General features: G+C 38.2%; 1 protein-coding gene across 1 annotated transcript in view; it reads left to right on the top strand.

Annotated features, from left to right (window-relative positions):
- LOC134754867 (uncharacterized) overlaps positions 1-18,130 on the top strand; it is a 45,268-nt gene that overhangs the window by 8,490 nt on the left and 18,648 nt on the right. The gene's annotated exons all lie outside the window — the stretch shown is intronic.

The following is an 18,130-nucleotide window of genomic DNA, read 5'->3' as shown; positions in this document are numbered from 1 at the left end:
ATAACTTATTATACCTTAGTCGACATCCAGGCTAATAAATATTAATAAATTATTATTTCGATACTAACGTCAAATTCGCCCATGTACTGTTAAGTAGGCATTCCAGTTACGGATTGTTTTGAAAATCGATATAGGATCCACAAACACGAGTTTGTAAACAATGTAAACGCAAACAATTTGGGTCATATTACATGACTCATATACCTACATTTTATAGTATGGTTAACTCGTTCACGTCTTTCCTGTACTGCCCTAGTAAGTTAATTAAAAGAATCAAAAGCAAATTTTTACTCTGCACCCTTAGAGGCAGGGAACAATTTTTCAGTAGGTACTTGAGACTCAAATAAGAAAAAACCGGCCAAGTGCGAGTAGGACTCGCGTTTCAAGGGTTCCGCACATCACACAATTTTTAACAATGCATTTTTTTAAGTGAATCGTGAGTGAAATGTCTTTAAAAACCCTTGGGGGTTGGATCAAAATCCAAGTAATTAAGTCCGACTCACGCTTGACTGCACATTTCTAATATGTTTTCCTGTCATCGACAGGTAAAGAACTATTTTGTGTATTCTTTTTTAATTTTAGACAGTAATTTAAGAGATAAAAGGGGGGAAGGTAATTTTTTGTCTATTTTCTTGAATAACTTCTAAACTGTTGATCCTAAAATTATAAGAATTATATATATTTGAGATTCTCACAATGAGCTCTTTCATTTGATAAGTAACACGATATAGTTTGAAAAACTTAATTTTTTAATTTTCGTATTTACCCCGGTCGCATGCTGCTATCACCCCATAAGTGGCCCCCATGTTAAAAACTCATTTGTTTACGTTACATGTCTGTATTTGGGTCACAAACTTACATATGTGTCCCAAATTTCAACTTAATTGGTCCATTAGTTACGGAGTAAATAGGCTGCGACAGACAGACAGACAGACAGGCAGACAGACGCACGAGTGGTCATATAAGGGTTCCGTTTTTTTCCTTTTGAGGTACGGAACCCTAAAAACGTGATAATTTGATAAATAATAACTAAATATGTAGGTACTCCCAAACGGGAACAGATAAATCAACTTTTGTTGTTTGCATGTGTACCTAATAGGGGGTATTACTGCAAGGTTCTGCCGCCAGAGTGCACCACTAGCTCGTTTAGTAAACCATAGAGTAACTTATACATACTGTGCCTTTTACAGTTTATTGACAAGTTTTCAGAGATAATAAAATATGACATTGATGCACCGGCGGTTTTATACACTCCATAGGCGGTTTGTTTACAAAGAGCCTACTAAGAAACGCGAATCCGAAAATTCGCTACCTGCCTCTTTATCGATCGAATATGCAAGAGTAACAGAGATATTAGATAACGAAATTTCGATTTTCTTGTTTTGCGATGGACCCTCAGATTGTAGTAGTGGCGCCCCCTACGCAGAGTTTTGCGTAATATTCCCTATTGTGTATGACCCGATGTAAGTTGGATACCAAAAAGTCGCGGGTGTGGATTAGTCTAACCTCAATATAAGCATTTTAAATGGTAGGTATTGTTACAAACCAATCTCTGTGGGGATGTTGTATTAGACTTATTAGAGTATTCGTTAACAGTCTTTTTTTTATAAATGGCCATATATAGTATATATATATATATAACCTTGCCAGCGTGTTTTATTTTCATAATCTACAACGTTAGACTTGCAGAGAATCATTCCGATGATTAGATATGACGTATTCGGCAGATGTATGGCGCGGTAATAAGTGCGAGCAATTCTCGGAAGGAGCCCGCTGCGAGCGCCGCGCCCGCGCCCGCGCCCGCGCCCGCGCCCGTGATATCCACATACTTGTAGGTAGCTGCTGATAATAATCCGCAGATGTATTATTATGCACATTCCCGTACGTAGTGTCCGGGTCCGGGCTGACCCGCGCTTTGTTGCCGACATACGTAAATATAGCACTAGCTTCTGTCCGCGACTTCATCTGTGTAGAGTAGAGTGATGATGATATTAATAAAAACTATCCTATGTCATTCCCCGGGCCTTAAACTATCTCCGTACTCAATTTCATCTAAATCGGTTTAGCGGTTTAAGAGTGAAGAGGTAACAGAGAGACAGATACTATCGCAATTATAATATTAAGTAGGGGTTTTTCCAGAGGCCGGGGAATGGCAATTCGCGGATGACATTCGATTTTGTCGACGATGCCGTCCTCCACATTTCTCTTAACCTATTTAGAAAGTGAAGAATAAAATGGCAGAAATAGAATTCTTAATTACAAAAACAGGACTATAATCGTGTAATGACGTGAAAATTAAGAAAAATGTGCCAGCGAGCCCAATGTCGCGCTCATAACGTCGGAGGTAATAGGGAATATTACGCGAAACTCTACGCAGGGGGCGCCACTACCACAATCTGAGGGTCTATAACAAAACAAGAAAATCGAAATTTCGTTATCTATCATCTCTATCACTCTTGCATATTCGAGCGATAAAGAGGCAGATAGCGAAATTTCGGATTTGCGTTTCCCGGTAGGTTTTCTGCAAACAAATTGGTGCATTAATGTCATATTCTATTATCTCTATACTCTGAAAACTTGTCAAGAAACTGATAAAGGCACAGTATGTATAAGTTACTCTATGGTTTACTAAACGTGCTACTGCTGCACTCTGGTGGCAGAACATTGCAATTGCAATAGGGGATATTCTATTAAACTGGATTAAGGATGCCTCACCGATGCCGAGGCATCCGACAGTTCGTTATCTATAGAAAGATCACGTGATCACCGGTCACCTGTCATAGAAAATGAGGTGTAGGTTGCCTCGGCCCGAACCCGGCCCGTGAGCGTGAGTCATCCTTTACTTAGTGTGAATTTGTGAAATAAGTTTTATGACCCAACAACACATTTTAATCGACTTCATGTACGAGTATGCATATAACGATACGTGTGCGGATAATACTTTTCTCTCCGTAGCTCTATTGATATTGACCATCAATATAAAGGATACCTCGTAAGAAAGCATACGAAAAAATATATGTTTATATTCATTATATTTCAAAGACCGTGACCGTGGCCGTACTCGACTCGATACATGATTGAACGAAATCGACTCGATAGACAAATACATATTTGCAAAGATTACTAGAAAACATAAAATCACCATTAAACGGTTCGATGTCTTAATTTTTTTGACTTATGGGTCTGCAATAGGGAATATCACGCGAAACTGCTTAGAGGGCGCTACTACCACAATCTGAGGGTCTATCGCGAAACAAAAAAATCGGAATTTCGTTATCTAACATCTCAGTCACTCTTGCATATTCGAGCGATAAAGCAGATAGCGAAATTTCGGATTCGCGTTTCCCCATAGATCCTCTGTAATCTGTAAACAAACCGCCTTGATGCATCAATGTCATATAGGTATCTCCGCGCCATGGCTGGCGTTAAAACAAGACATTCGTGTAGGGGTATTTTCGTAGACTACCGAATAATGACGCACTACTCGCTACATATGTTTGAAGTTTTGATGTATGTCAGAAATAACATGTCGTCGTTTTCTAAAGTAGACGTCTCTGGCAAGGTGATTCGCTCAACAGGGCGTCTTAGAACTGTCCCGCGTCGCATGGCGCTTGCAGGAAAAAACCCGCGAGTCATCGGCCCTACTTATTACGAGCGACTACCCCAAGACTTGAGAGACGAGCCCTCTGACAGAAAATTTAAGAGCCGTTTGAGAAACTTTTTATTGGATAATCCACTGTATTCCATAAAGGAGTTTTATGAAATCACTAATTAGATTTATTTATGAAATAAAACTATGAAAACGGATTATATCGCGTATATTGAATTTATAATACATCCCGACGTTTCGAAACCCTTTACAGCGTTCGTGGTCAACGGGTGGGTCACCCGTTGACCACGAACGCTGTAAAGGGTTTCGAAACGTCGGGATGTATAATCCGTTTTCATAGTTTTATTTCATGAGTAACTATCGCGGTAACCGAAGACAATATTAGATTTATTTAAATAGTACTTTGCTGACATCGGAATTGTAAGGTTTATTGTAAATTACTTATTTGTTAGTTTAATGGTGACCATAGTTTCTGTGACATAAGTGCCCAATTTTGTTTATTTATTTTATATATAGCTTAATAACGACCCATTCCTGGCGAATTTATTTTCTAAATAATTGTTTAATTTATTGAATGTTTTTAATCTATTATTTTGAATTTAACGAAACTGCTGACATACTATTGTAATTTAATAATTTTGAATGTAATTTTGATTGTTATTTTTCATATTCAATTATTCATAATGTAAAAAACCGACAATCACAATATAAATCCCTAAGAATCTACCATGTGTAATTTTAAGTGCAATTGTATATTGTGAGATAAATAAATCATATCATATCATATTATCTCTGAAAACTTGCCAAAAAACTGTTAAAGACACAGTACGTATAAGCAAAGAGGATATAATACGAGTTATATCTATCTTTGTTATAAGTTACTCTATGGTTTACTAAACGGGCTAGTGCTGCACTCTAGTGGCAAAACATTGCTGTAATACCCCCCATTAAAATCACAATTTCAAAACATTCTTAATATTAGTTCCTGACAATAATGTACACTCACTGTTTTACGAGACAGACCGCGAACGCGTTCGTTGCGTTACGTTATCGAATGAAATGAAATGTATACTAGATACAGGTTAGCTCGATGTGGTCGGTGGGCCGAGCGGTTGACAAAAGGTGCTGGTCGTCAGTCGTGCGTCGTGCGCGCGGTACCGGTACCTGGCCGCGCCGCCCGGTATCTGCTAAGGTATCGCACATCGCCGCGAACCTGTATAATGCCGGTTCCAGGAAGGCGCTTTGTTCGTCGCCGCTGCCCTTCCTCCATGTTCCATTCGCCACGACTCGCTACAATGAACCGGCTGCTGTGAGAACAATGAGAGTTATTACACGACGATGATGAACAGCCGTGTCAGTTTATATTGTGCTATACAAGCACACATACAGTAGCAATTATATAAGTATGCCTGAAATCATGCATGGAAATCTAACTGTAACTCCCGATTTTTCTAGAACGTGTTTCGTATTTTACACTCAGTTTAATTTAGGTACTAAAATTAAAATGACAATCGATTTGATCTAAGAAAATTTCTCATTCTTTGAACGAATTTGATGGCTATGTGCAGTCGTGCAGGTCTGTTACTACGTAAGTTCGGTATTGGTCTGGTTATTGCTGAAATATTAAGTAGGTATATCACCTTGTCGGTAACGTGCGTTTTCACCTATGTAATTATAGAAATAGAAACTATTATTTATTCGTGGTAATCATGCAAAATAAAGTAGAAAAAGCAAACGAATAATGTAATAACGCATTCCAAATATAAACGTAACACATAGCTACGAAATTGTCATTGTTGCCGACTCAGCATGGCGCTAGCCTGGCTGGGCTAACGCTGGTCTTCCGGGGGGGCCATAAGTGAGTGAAAACATTTAAATATATAAAATAGATAAATCATCTTCCTCGCGTTGTCCCGGCTTATTGCCACGTCTCATGGGGGCCTGGGTCCGCTTGGCAACTAATCCCAGAAAGTGGCGTGGGCACTAGTTTGTACGAAAGCGACTGCCATCTGACCTTCCAACCCAGAGGGTAAACTAGGCCTCAATGGGATTAGTCCGGTTTCCTCACGATATTTTCCTTCACCGAAAAGCGACTGGTAAATATAAAATGATATTTCGTACATAAGTTTCGAAAAACTCATTGGTACGAGCCGGGGTTTGAACTTTGAACCAGCGACCTCCGGATTGCATGTCGCATGCTCTTACCGCTAGGCCACCAGCGTTTAAATAAAATAGATAAACAAATACATGTAACGTAATATAATCAAATCTTATATTCTGTTCGGAAAGAGAAGAGTCGTGGAATGTATTGGGCCCCATACTTTCCACGACTCTTCTGTTTCCGCACAGACTAAGTGAATATTCATTTTGTTATATCTGTCAGGTTGACTTGAAGTTGCACAATAAAGCATCAAGACCAGATCAAGGCCAAAAATAATCCGGAAAGAATTAGTGCTACTAATTATAAAGGAAGTAAGAGAAACTTAAATAATCTGTGCCGTGTCAACATCGTCTATTTAGATTAGAAAAGGTTCTTATTTGTCTTGTAAACGATCAATGTGAGAACGTGTCCGAGGCAGAACGGGCGCGCGCAGATGGAATAAGATAGGATATCGGAGGCCCTATTTGACTCCGGAAAGTGACAGAAGGTGCCAATAAGTCGAGGTGAGATCCAACTTGACACGAGAAATGAAGTGGGAGGCTTCATTTAAGACAAAACAGGTGTTTTCCGCTTTGCTTGCATGCTTTTATATGATTTCATATCCATGGATAAAAATTACCTTTGCGCCGCTGAATACCTAACCCATAATATGTGGTCGTGGTTGAACCGTGAGAAACGTGGATTGGATGATGCGATCACGATTATATCTAATTTGTATGGAATTCGGCGGCGGACCCAAAATGCGTTCAGGCGTTGTATTGTGCCCGAGGGATTTCTCGAAATCCGGACAGAAAAAAGACTTGCAACTCATCCTTCAGCATAAAATACAAATTAAGCTATGTTATTTGGGATCCCATAAATTTCCATGCCTATCAGACTTGTACACCTATCAGGTCATGGTACCGTACCATCGACCTGATAGGTATACAAGATTGGTACCTCGTCATACTCATACCTCATACGCTTCAATAGTGTTAGTCCATTCGCTAGGCTATTATTTTATACCCCTTGTCCTTTCCCTTCATTATAATAAATGTTATCTCGTACACAACAACGAAGGCAGTTAAAAGAGTATCTACTGTTTACCTATTTTAGACTCCTACCTACTTTCTGAATGGAACTTGTTCAGGTTCAGGCATGCTCTTACACCGTCCATTTTTTTCGTGGAGGTTGAATTAAAAGATAGCATGGACAAACATAAAATAACGGAAGAAACCAGCTCTAGGATATTAATTAGTGACGGGTTCATTATTTACTAACGGTCCCTTCGGATGCACTCCCTTTTTGCTCTTGATAGACGTTTAATGGGTGGCGACACTCCACAAATGAAATAGTACATTTCGATGCTAGTGCGGAAAGTATGTCATTACTTCACGAGTACCGAGATATCTTGCCACGAGCCGTAGGAGAGAGAATAAAACAAACATTGTTGAAATCGGTTCGCATGATAAAGAATTATCCCAGAAAAACCAACATACATACATACAGGTCGCGCAAATTAGTTAGTCAATTTGCCGATAGATGGGGCTATACATAATTTCGCTTATTGTTATTACCAAAGAGGATATAATAAGATAGAGCGGTACTGTCATAGTAAATTTTGTAACCACTGTAAATTCAAAACTAAAAATGAAGATTTATAAAAATACGTTAGAGAATGTATTTAAATATAGATAAATGATTTTTTTATTTGCATTAATTATTTTTATATGATTTTGACCCAAGTTCTTTCACTGATATGCGTTAAAATTATAAATAACAAACGAAACCGTCAACGCCCTCTATACGAGAGTAGGCCAAAGCTAGTGGCGCCATCTGATCGAGAATCAAATTTTCGTGATTTTTGAGGCACGTTTTTTCCTTAGACTGTATCCATCTATTACGGAGTTATATCTGTCTTTGTTATTACTTATGATTCTGGTGAAGTCTTTCGTGATTATAGTTACATGAGAAAATTTAAAGTTTGTACGGAACCCTCGGTGCGCGAGTTAAACGAGCTCGCACTTGACCGGTTTTTTATTAAGTCCTCAGATTGAGGTTTTGTATATTTTATGGCCACCTTGTTATTTGTTAAATGCCGTTGTCAAAGTCATGAAAGGATTGATGATACCTTACCTAGTAGATAAAGAAAAAGAAGAACAGTCTAGTAAATAAAGATAACTGACATCCCCCATTAGCCCATAACATAACCATAACAAACATTAAAAACACTTTATTCTTAAAAAAGGTACATAGGTAATAGTAAAACTAATAAAAACTAAACTTAATCACTAAACCTAAATATAAATATAAACTAAACTACCTACTGAAACCCGTCCCGGGCTGTCCCCGACGCAAAGGTGCCCATCACGCCAGTTGCGTTGCCGCGTTGGATTGCGATGGACAGCCTTTGCATCAGGAAAAACCCGGAGCGGTGGTCGACCTCTTTCAAACAGCCGACGACCCAGCTCGCGGAGGAAGGACTTACCTAAATTACTTACCTTACTTACTTACATTAAATATTATTTTTCCATTTTAAATATTTGCATATGAAAAATGCTGTTTATAATTTCAATACGTAAAATTGTACATGACTGACCGCACTTATAGCCACAAAAAATTTAAAAGCATATTGAAGCATTTTGTGTCCTTTAAAAATCTTAAAACTAGATGGCGCCATTAAATTAAAATATGTTTTAAATGCTTTTATTAGGTATAATTTAGTTGTAGGTAATTTTGTGCATATACAACAGCAGCCAGGGTGCGTTACCAATAACAAAAACCTAAAAATAAAAATAAAAATTAATACCTTTTTTGAAGAATAGAAATCAAAAACCGGCCAAGTGCGAGTCGAACGGTTCCGTACCATCACGCAAAAAACTGCAAAAAATCACGATTGTTGTATGGAAGCCCCACTAAAACATTTATTTTATTTTGTTTTTAGTATTTGTTGTTATAGCGCGGCGGTCATGAGATACGGCCTGGTAACAAACAGACGGACAGACGGACAGCGGAGTCTTAGTAATAGGGTCCCGTTTCTATCCTTTGGATACGGAACCGTAAAAAGTATAAAATACTATTATCCTTACATATGCGCTGTCAAGTTTAAAATCGGTGCCAAGCTAAATCTTAAAAGCGTCAAAACACGCTTATATATTTGGGGTATGTAAATTGCTATCTTGACCCCAATACCGAGTCAATCTAGTAATTTATCAACTAGATGTAGAGTTCCATTTACAAATGTTTAAGAACAAAAGCTACTAAAAATTAACAAGGTAATACTTACCTACTTCTCCTGGGGATCTCGGAATTCCAGTAGCGCTGAGCAACAATACCTACTAATTTCGAATAATTCAGTTAGTACGGCGAAGACCACCGAGCTGGGCTATATCAGACTTTAGCGAATGCAACTCGATACTTACCCAGAGTCCAAAAGTACCATCAACAATATTAAACCACCTGGGCGTTTGGTAACTAATTAGATACTTATGATACGCGATCTCATTGGCAACGCAACACGATAAACCAAACCATCGCCTCATTATCTCTGGCCTAACACGTATCTTACTTACCTATAGGATAGGCTATAACTATAACATAATAGCCATTCGAATGATCATTACAATACAATAAAGTACTATTATTATACTATAAACTGAAATAAATGTCATATACGAAGGAAAAAATGACCAAAGCCTCCAGTGTCCAGAGCTGGAATCGAACCAGCGTACCCCGTTTACCGGACAGGTGCCTGAACCGCTCGGCTATCCGGTCACGGTGGCATGGGTCGAAATTTCCAAGTATATGACACAATTCCCGAAGGCTTGTGGCGCCCCCTGGCCATCTCTAAGGTAGAACAGTATGCTTTGGTCATTTTTTCCTTCGTATATGACATTTATTTCAGTTTATAGTTTAAATAGAATAGTCTACTTGAAAAACCACAAATTAAAAATATTTTCATAGAAAATAATTTAATTTATTCTTAGAGTACTATTTATTGACATTATGAAGAGGTGTATTTCTAGCTTTTATTCGACTAGAATAGATTTTGTTATTATTATTGAACCTACTTCAATGAAAGTTTTTTTTTTCAAATGCATGTTCTATAAGATAGAAACAATTGTAAATATTAAAACATTGTACTATTATTACCTAAATATCGTTATTTACGATTATTTGTGTATGGTATATTTATAAAATCAATATCGAATATTGCATTTGGAAACTTAAAACATTCTTGCAGTAAGAAAATACGCCTCTTCTTTGACAGGCGTTCCGTTCCATTCAGACAACTTATTAAGAACGGTTTTTCAACATTAAAAAATAAACGTGTTATAATACTTATAATGACGAAGAGGTAAGTAATAAAATATGAAATATGCATTTTTTTTGTATTTTTATGTTAATTACGACGTTTAAAAGAAACTCATCAATAAGTAGTCATGAATTGGAACAAGTAAAAATTTTAAAAAATTGGAAAAGTAAAAAGCACTAGTTCGCGAAAACTAACTTTCCGCACGCTAAACAGCCACGAAAAGTAGCACTTTTTGAGCAACTGTATTAAAAAATATTTTTCTATTCTCGTAATACCCTAAAGCTATCGTCTTGGCTTGACTATAGTAGTGGTTCCATAACCGCTAATTGTTGTAACGGGTCTCTATTGTTTCCCATATAGTTTTAAGTCATAATGTATTGTTTGTCCACATTTTCGTTAGTCATAATTTGGTTTTTCTCAGAAACGCGTAACTCTTCAGGATTGCCATAAAACAAACCTAACCTAACCTAATCCTATCTATAGGATAACCTGAAGAAAATCCTGAAAAGTTAACGGTTTCAGAATTATGACTAATGATAATATGACAATCATTACATTATGACTTTCAATCATTATGTCAAACTTGGTCAAACAAAGGGACCCCTGTTGATACCCTGTTGTAACATCTTGTAATCCATACTATATAAGTATACATCCATACTAATATGTAGGTACATATATATTATAAATGCAAAGGTGTACGTGTCTGTCTGTTACCTCTTCACGCTTAAAACCTCTGAATCGATTTAGTTGAAATTTGGTGTAGAGATAGTTTGAGTCCCATCATCCCGTAAGGGAGCGGGAGCAACCAATAATTTCTTAAAAAATAACTATGCACTTAACTTTTCGTAAGAATTAAAAACTGTTTATGTTTATCTGCTTTAGGGGGTCATCCATTAATTACGTCACACGTTAAGGGGGAGTGAGAGGGTATACGTTTGTATGGGGAATCAATAAAAAGCAGATTGGATAAAAATATGCTAGGTACTCAAATTCCTAATTCCACGCCGACGAAGTCGCGGGCAAAAGCTAGTAATATTATAAATGCGAAAGTGACTGTTACCTTTTCTGTCTTGTCTGTCTGTCACCTCTTCACGCTTAAACCGCTGAACCGAATGAGACGACATTTGGTACCGAGATAGTTTGAGGTCCGGAGAAGAACATAGGATAATTATTATCCATCATCATCATAATTCCACGTAGACGAAATCGCAGGCAGAAAGAACCTAATACCAAAGATAGATTTAACTCCGTAATAGATGGATACAGTCTAAGGAAAAAACGTGCCTCGAAAATCAAGAAAATTTGATTCTCGTTCAGAGGGCGCTACTAGCTTTGGCCTACTGTCGTATAGATGGCGTTGACGGTTTCGTTTGTTATTTAACAATTTTAACGCATATCAGTGCAAGAACATGGGTCAATATCATAAAAATTATTAATGCAAATAAAAACATCATTTATCCATATTTAAATACATTTTATCGTATTTTTATAAATATTTATTTTTAGTTTTAAAGTGTGTCGACAGATGGCAGTGAATTTACTGGGGTTACAAAATTTACTATGACAGTACCGCTCTAGTATAAGTTACTCTATGCTAATACTTAATAAAATTATGTAAGTAGCAAATTAAAATTTGCCTTGATAAAATATAGCTATTTCGCAGTAAGTAAGTATAACAATATTTTTAAACTATTACGATGCTATGCTAAAGCTACGGCCTGTTTATGAAAACCAAGAATAATAAAACTGTATGGCTTATAAAATAAATAAGATTAAAAAAACCGGCCAAGTGCGAGTCGGACTCGCACACGAAGGGTTCCGTACCATTATCTATAAAAACGGTCACCCATCCAAGTACTGACCCCGCCCGACGTTGCTTAACTTCGGTCAAAAATCACGTCGAACTTCACTTACAGGTAAGTTCGTTTAATTCCTAATAATAGGGTCCCGTTCTTACCCTTTGGGTACGGAACCCTAAAAAAGAATAATAAAACGTAATTTAACCTTACCGTACCTACGCAAGAATTCTCCTAAGAGTCATCGACCACCGAGATCAATGTGCAGAGCATATCAAAACGACATGTTCATTGTGAATTGTGATTGAAACTTATCACAAAGCGAATCACCATGCCGTGCCGTCGCATTACTCGTACAGTGGGGATGGAATCGATTTTGAGAACCGGCCAGTTGCAGTGTCTGGGCACGTCGTAATGGTCCTCATCGTGAATATCAACACGGGCCTGTGTCCGTGTACGCGTCGCGTGCGCTCGCCCACGACTTTAAACCAATATTTAATCATCTTTCCGAGACCTCCGCGACAGTGACGCATTCTCACCGTGTAGCCAACTAGCCACACGTCCACAAACTATTCCACAATTTTTTAACTAATTTACTACGTAGCGTAACGTGAAACTATAAATAAGTATTGGAACCTCAAATAATGTTTAAGACAAATACTAAATATTGTCTTTGCCAATAATCAAATTTTACGAAATGGACAAATATAATTCCATTGGTAAACTAAAATTTTATTATGCCCGTTATTTAAAATTATCAAAATAGTTAGTATAGGTTGTCAAGCAAATCTTGTCACTAAAAAAAGACGCGAAACTCAAATTTTCTATGGTACGATAAGAACCCTTCGAGCCTACATTTTTAGAGTTCCATACCCAAAGGGTACAAACGGGACCCTATTACTAAGACTCCACTGTCCGTCTGACTGTCTGTCACCAGGCTGTATCTCATGAACCGTGATAGCTAGACAGTTGAAATTTTCACAGTTGATGTATTTCTGTTGCCGCTATAACAACAAAAACTAAAAAGTACGGAACCCTCGCTCGGTGCGCGAGTCAGACTCGCACTTGGCCGGTTTTTTTAAATTTGCCGCCTTTTTCTACTAACAAGATTTACTTGACCAACTATAAAATGATATACATAGTTGAAAAATGTGACATTCACAAAAAAAAAGAGCGAGTACCTAGAATTTTACTTTAGATAGAACAAAGACAATAATTGTCATTGTATTACAATTTATAGCAACAAAAACTAATACTTACCACATATATGTAAGTTCCTTTAATGTTCATGCCAACTGTCATGTAGTTTAAAAATGAGAACGTAACTTCAATTGTATGGCAGCGGCTTTGTTCTCGTGACTCTTAATTTTTGAAGCCCCCGAATAAAACGCCTCCTACCGGTGCCTTTTGTAAATTTAAACCGTCCTAAGACGAGGAGCTATTAAAAAACCAGTCAAGTGCGAGTTCGTTTAACTCGCGCACCGAGGGTTCCGTACAAACTTTCAATTTTCTCACGTAACTATAATGACGAAATACTTGACCAGAAGCACAATTGTAATGGTTAAGCATAAATGTTTACAGCGCCATCTATCGGCAAATTGGCAAACTAATTTGCTCGACCTGTATGTATGTTGGTTTTTCAGGGATAATTATTTATCATGTGAACCGATTTCAACAATTTTTGATTTATTTGAAAGAAGGTGATTATAGTGAAGTCTCATAGAAATTTCAATTATAAAGCCTAAGGAGGCTTGTGTTATGGGTACTCAGGCAACGATATATATATATAATATATAAATACTTAAATACATAGAAAACACCCATGACTCAGGAACAAATATCTGTGCTCATCACACAAATAAATGCCCTTACCGGGATTCGAACCCAGGACCATCGGCTTCATAGGCAGGGTCACTACCCACTAGGCCAAACCGGTCGTCAAAACTGCAATTACTGTAATTTATTTTTGTAAACCCTTGTTGTGTACAATAAAGTGATAACTACTACTACTACTTCTGTACGAGTATAAAATCGGGTCAACCGTTTAAGTAAGTTTATGATTAAAAACTAAAAACCCGATATTAGCTCTAAAATGTATCATGATTGGTGCCGTTACTAGGTATAACTCTTAAAATATCTCTTCAGTAATGGGTGCTTTTAATCCCGTATTACTATACAGTAACTTTATACATTGCGTTTGCATCAAATCCGGTAGTTCTGATTTTTTGTAGATTGTTTATGATGTTTGAATAATTTAAGTTTGAGATCTCGAGCGCCAAACGCAACTTTGACAGAAATCGAAAAACCGCGAACATTTCGTTTTTTTCTTTTGATTTGGGCGATTATAACCCTAAATAATAATAATATAATAATAAATCATTTATTTCGAGTAACTTTTACAGACTCATAGCTTGTGTTAGTATGTACTTATAGCTTACATCTATCACTATATATACAGAATAATTATTATCATAAAATTAACATTACAATAAAAAAACAGAAATAAACTTAGTTATGTTTCTAGAAGTACATACCCAAGTAGCTTATACATAATAAGTACTTCTAGAAACATGCATGTCCTCACAGTGCCTCATATATGGGCAGTCAAACCTCTCGGCTATCAGCCGCAGGATGGGGTTGGGGCTGGCCCGCACCCGGCGCACCAGGGATGTGCATCGTTTGCGCATAGTCGTATAAAAGCACGCCCACACATCCCTAACGCGCTGCAGAAGCGAGGCAGCCCCACCAGGACCCAGAACGCGTTTTTGTATTGGACCCGGAGAGCCCCATAGGCCCGCTGCGTGTAGTATGTCCATAAGCTGCACGTATAGAGGGAAGTGCAATATTATACTCTAAAGAGAGTTATTTTCACCTCCCTGGTACATCGCGCAAACTTACGCGCAATCATGTTTGACTAGTAAATGACTAGTTTTGATAGTAACTTCTCGACGTTTTTTTAAGTAGACTTTATACGAGACTAGAATTGTCTGTAGATTTAATAGTTTCCGAGATCGTCTTTTAAAATAAAAATAATTTGTTTTAATTTGAATTCTTAGGCTATGTGAGTGCAGTGAGTATGTACTTTTGTCTCGGGCGATGCCCATTAGCACGATTGTTCCTAAGGTCAAACAAAAATAATTTGGCCCGGTAGCCATGAGATCGTACCGTGTCTACTCCCCAAAAAGGGGGGTGAAAGGGTCGGCTCCCCAGGTGTAATCTATGCTATATTTCTTCCTACTCTTAGCAACTAGGGCTGTAATTGTTATGAATGCCGCGGGCATAGTTAAACTGGTTTATGCGACTCGGGTGGCGGGTGCTGAGTGCTGAATAAGCGGTTGGAACCCCAAGCCAGGTAAGTTGACATGCATGTTTCTTGCCTGATCGCCGTATAGAAAAAATCTAACTCATCTCATGTATTTTGACTGAATGGGTAGGTATCACTCGTTTTCCATATTTCATGAACGCTAAATGATACTGGTACAGTCACATTGTACAGAAATGTCCATGGGTACGTAGAAGGTATCGTACTGAAATCTCGTCATGAACTCTTTTAACATGAATGTTATCTGTTCTCTCTATATATTTTTAACATGAATAAGATGTTATCATTAAATGGCGACGGGGTAAGCATACCTTATGTGGCCGACGCTGTGAGGCAGTGGTTGGCTATCAACCCAGGTGCGTCTGTCCCGGAGAACCCAAGACTCGTGGGCGCAGCGATTGTTCTCAAAACTATGAGCTTTACTGATCTATTAACCCTGAGGGTTCAATAAATCAACATTCAAATAGGTATTGATATTTTAAAAATATTATCAATAAATGTAACAACGCCCATCAACTTTATACAAAATCAAAGTGTAAAATAGTGGAACACAGAAATGTAAGCAATAAGTAATTTGTAAGTTTTAACACTTTTAGAACTACATTAGCGCAAACTATTTAAATGTAGGTATATATTAAAATGTTAAATAAATAATAAGTCGTTGGCTCTATAACATGGTAAATTGTATGATAACACTACTCTCGCAGCACTCATTAGTAGCTCTGGGAAGCCTAATTGCAGTTGCTGTCGATATATGGTCCGATTAGCGGCAAGATATCCATGCCTCAGATCTGACCGCGGACCGGCTCCGCGCAGTGTGCTGAGTGCTGAGCGGCGGAGGCGGACACACACGCGCTCCGCCTTCGCTACGAGACACAAAACATCCGTAGTTGTACCTAACCTATACAGCGTGTATTTTGATATAACTTACATACAACGGATAACAATCAGCTCTGTTATAAACTATTTAGCAAAAATATTTTAATGGAAACACAGAACGTTTTTAACTACTTAGTGTTTATATATATTTTTCTAGATACTGAAGTGATACGCATGTATGATACGTCCGACAGCAGTTGCGGTTTGCTGCCGCATGGCTGCCGCGCTCGGCGTCCCTCGCTCACATTTAGTATGCATCGCATGATAAGGCATAATATATATCTATAATACATATTATAATACATTCCTCTGCACTTACAATTTCACGTAGTGCCAACAATTGGCGGCGATCGAACAAGGAATGTCAATTGAGTATTGTTATTCTTCGCACTGTCTGTAGTCTGGTAGCAACCTAGCAACAGCACAGTGGACATTTTTAATAAATATTGATATTATCGTTATAAATTTGAACAGGAAAGTACATTTCTCGATGATGACAATGATAATGACACGTGGCAATGGTTTTTTTACAAAATACAATGCCTATAGGCCGGCAAAGCGGGTCCGTTGACATATCCGGCTGCAGCCCCCGTACATTGACCTTTCACGTAAATAGTTTTTTAGGCCATTATTTATTTTAGATCATATTTCTACATAATTCGGCAGAAATGAGAAAAATTATGAATACATACCTATATTGGTATGTACAAAGAAATCGATTTCTTTATGCAAAGTATTTGATGCACTGCGGATTTGCATAATGTTGAGGTATTGAGTAGGAGCTTGGCCTAGTTTACCATTGTGTTGTCATTTAAAAAAACCTTAAGCAACGGACTTCTCATATCATAACAGATAATATCATTATCTTTTTATTAACTCTCTGGTCGACAGCAGCAGAATCCACTTCACAAAAGGTCAATTTCCGGTCCTTATTATTTACTCCGAGCTCCGGCACTTGACGATGCACGTAACATAAAAATAGTACATTACTACAGAGGCCGTGAATAGGCCGGGTTGTGGTTGATAGTTATGAGACTTATGAGGCCGACAATCCCTTTTCACGCCGATGTATGCTTTTCTGAAACATGCAATGAAATAAAAAATAAATAAATAAAAACCCCATGAAATAAATGTTTTATTTCTAGGGAAACAAATGGATGGTCGTGGACTTGTAACTATAGACCATCTATAGACTATCTTGTACGCTCAACTTCATTATCATCATATCAGCCTTTTATCGCCCACGGTAAGCCGAGCACATGATTGGCGCGACAATATCTCGCCGCGAGATAGACTACCCGTCTTTTACTAACTGTATGAATTAAAGAGGGACGGGTAGTCTATGTCGCGGCGAGATACTCTCGCGCCAATTATGTGTGTGGTGTGTGTGTGTGTGATAGCCCGGCTGCTGAGCATACTCTTCGAGTACGCCACTTATCCCGGTCCTGAGCCAATCTCATCCAGAAGTGATCCTCAACTTGCCTCACCCTTTCAAATCCGTTGAGAAAAAAATGTGGATTGGAAAACCGTTATCAAGTACGTACGTAGAATCAGGTTTAACAGATGTCGGCTGGCGCTGCGAACTGGGCGATGACGGGTTCCCATTCCCAAGCCGCAATGCGGGATTCTTTGCCCATAACAGCGAGGCGCACCTGATGGGTGTTCCGGGACCGGGACGCGCCGCGCGGGCTTGCGCCGTGTCCACCTCTCTGATCACAATGTGCACTAAGTCCGTCTGCGCTAACTCTGCACCGACTTTGACGTGTGGAAATGTAATAATTAACGTCATTGTCATAGAAATTTTACTTGCATAGTGACACTGACATAGTGGGTCACAGAAAATCTGTGCAGTTAGAATGGTCCGACTTTATGATTTCTCAGCCAATCTTATGAAGGCATATGTTTAAAAAAAGCTCATTTGACCCAAAAAAAGCCCAAAGGGTAAAAACGGGACCCTATTACTAAGACTCCGCTGTCCGTCTGTCCGTCCGTCTGTCTGTCTGTCAGTAGGCTGTATCTCATGAACCGTGATAGCTAGACAGTTGAAATTTTCACAGATGATGTA

Source organism: Cydia strobilella, chromosome Z, assembly GCF_947568885.1.
Source record: "Cydia strobilella chromosome Z, ilCydStro3.1, whole genome shotgun sequence".
Taxonomy (NCBI): domain Eukaryota; kingdom Metazoa; phylum Arthropoda; class Insecta; order Lepidoptera; family Tortricidae; genus Cydia; species Cydia strobilella.
The sequence above is the reverse complement of the archived record's forward strand: the minus strand, read 5'-3'. Positions and strand labels throughout refer to the sequence as shown.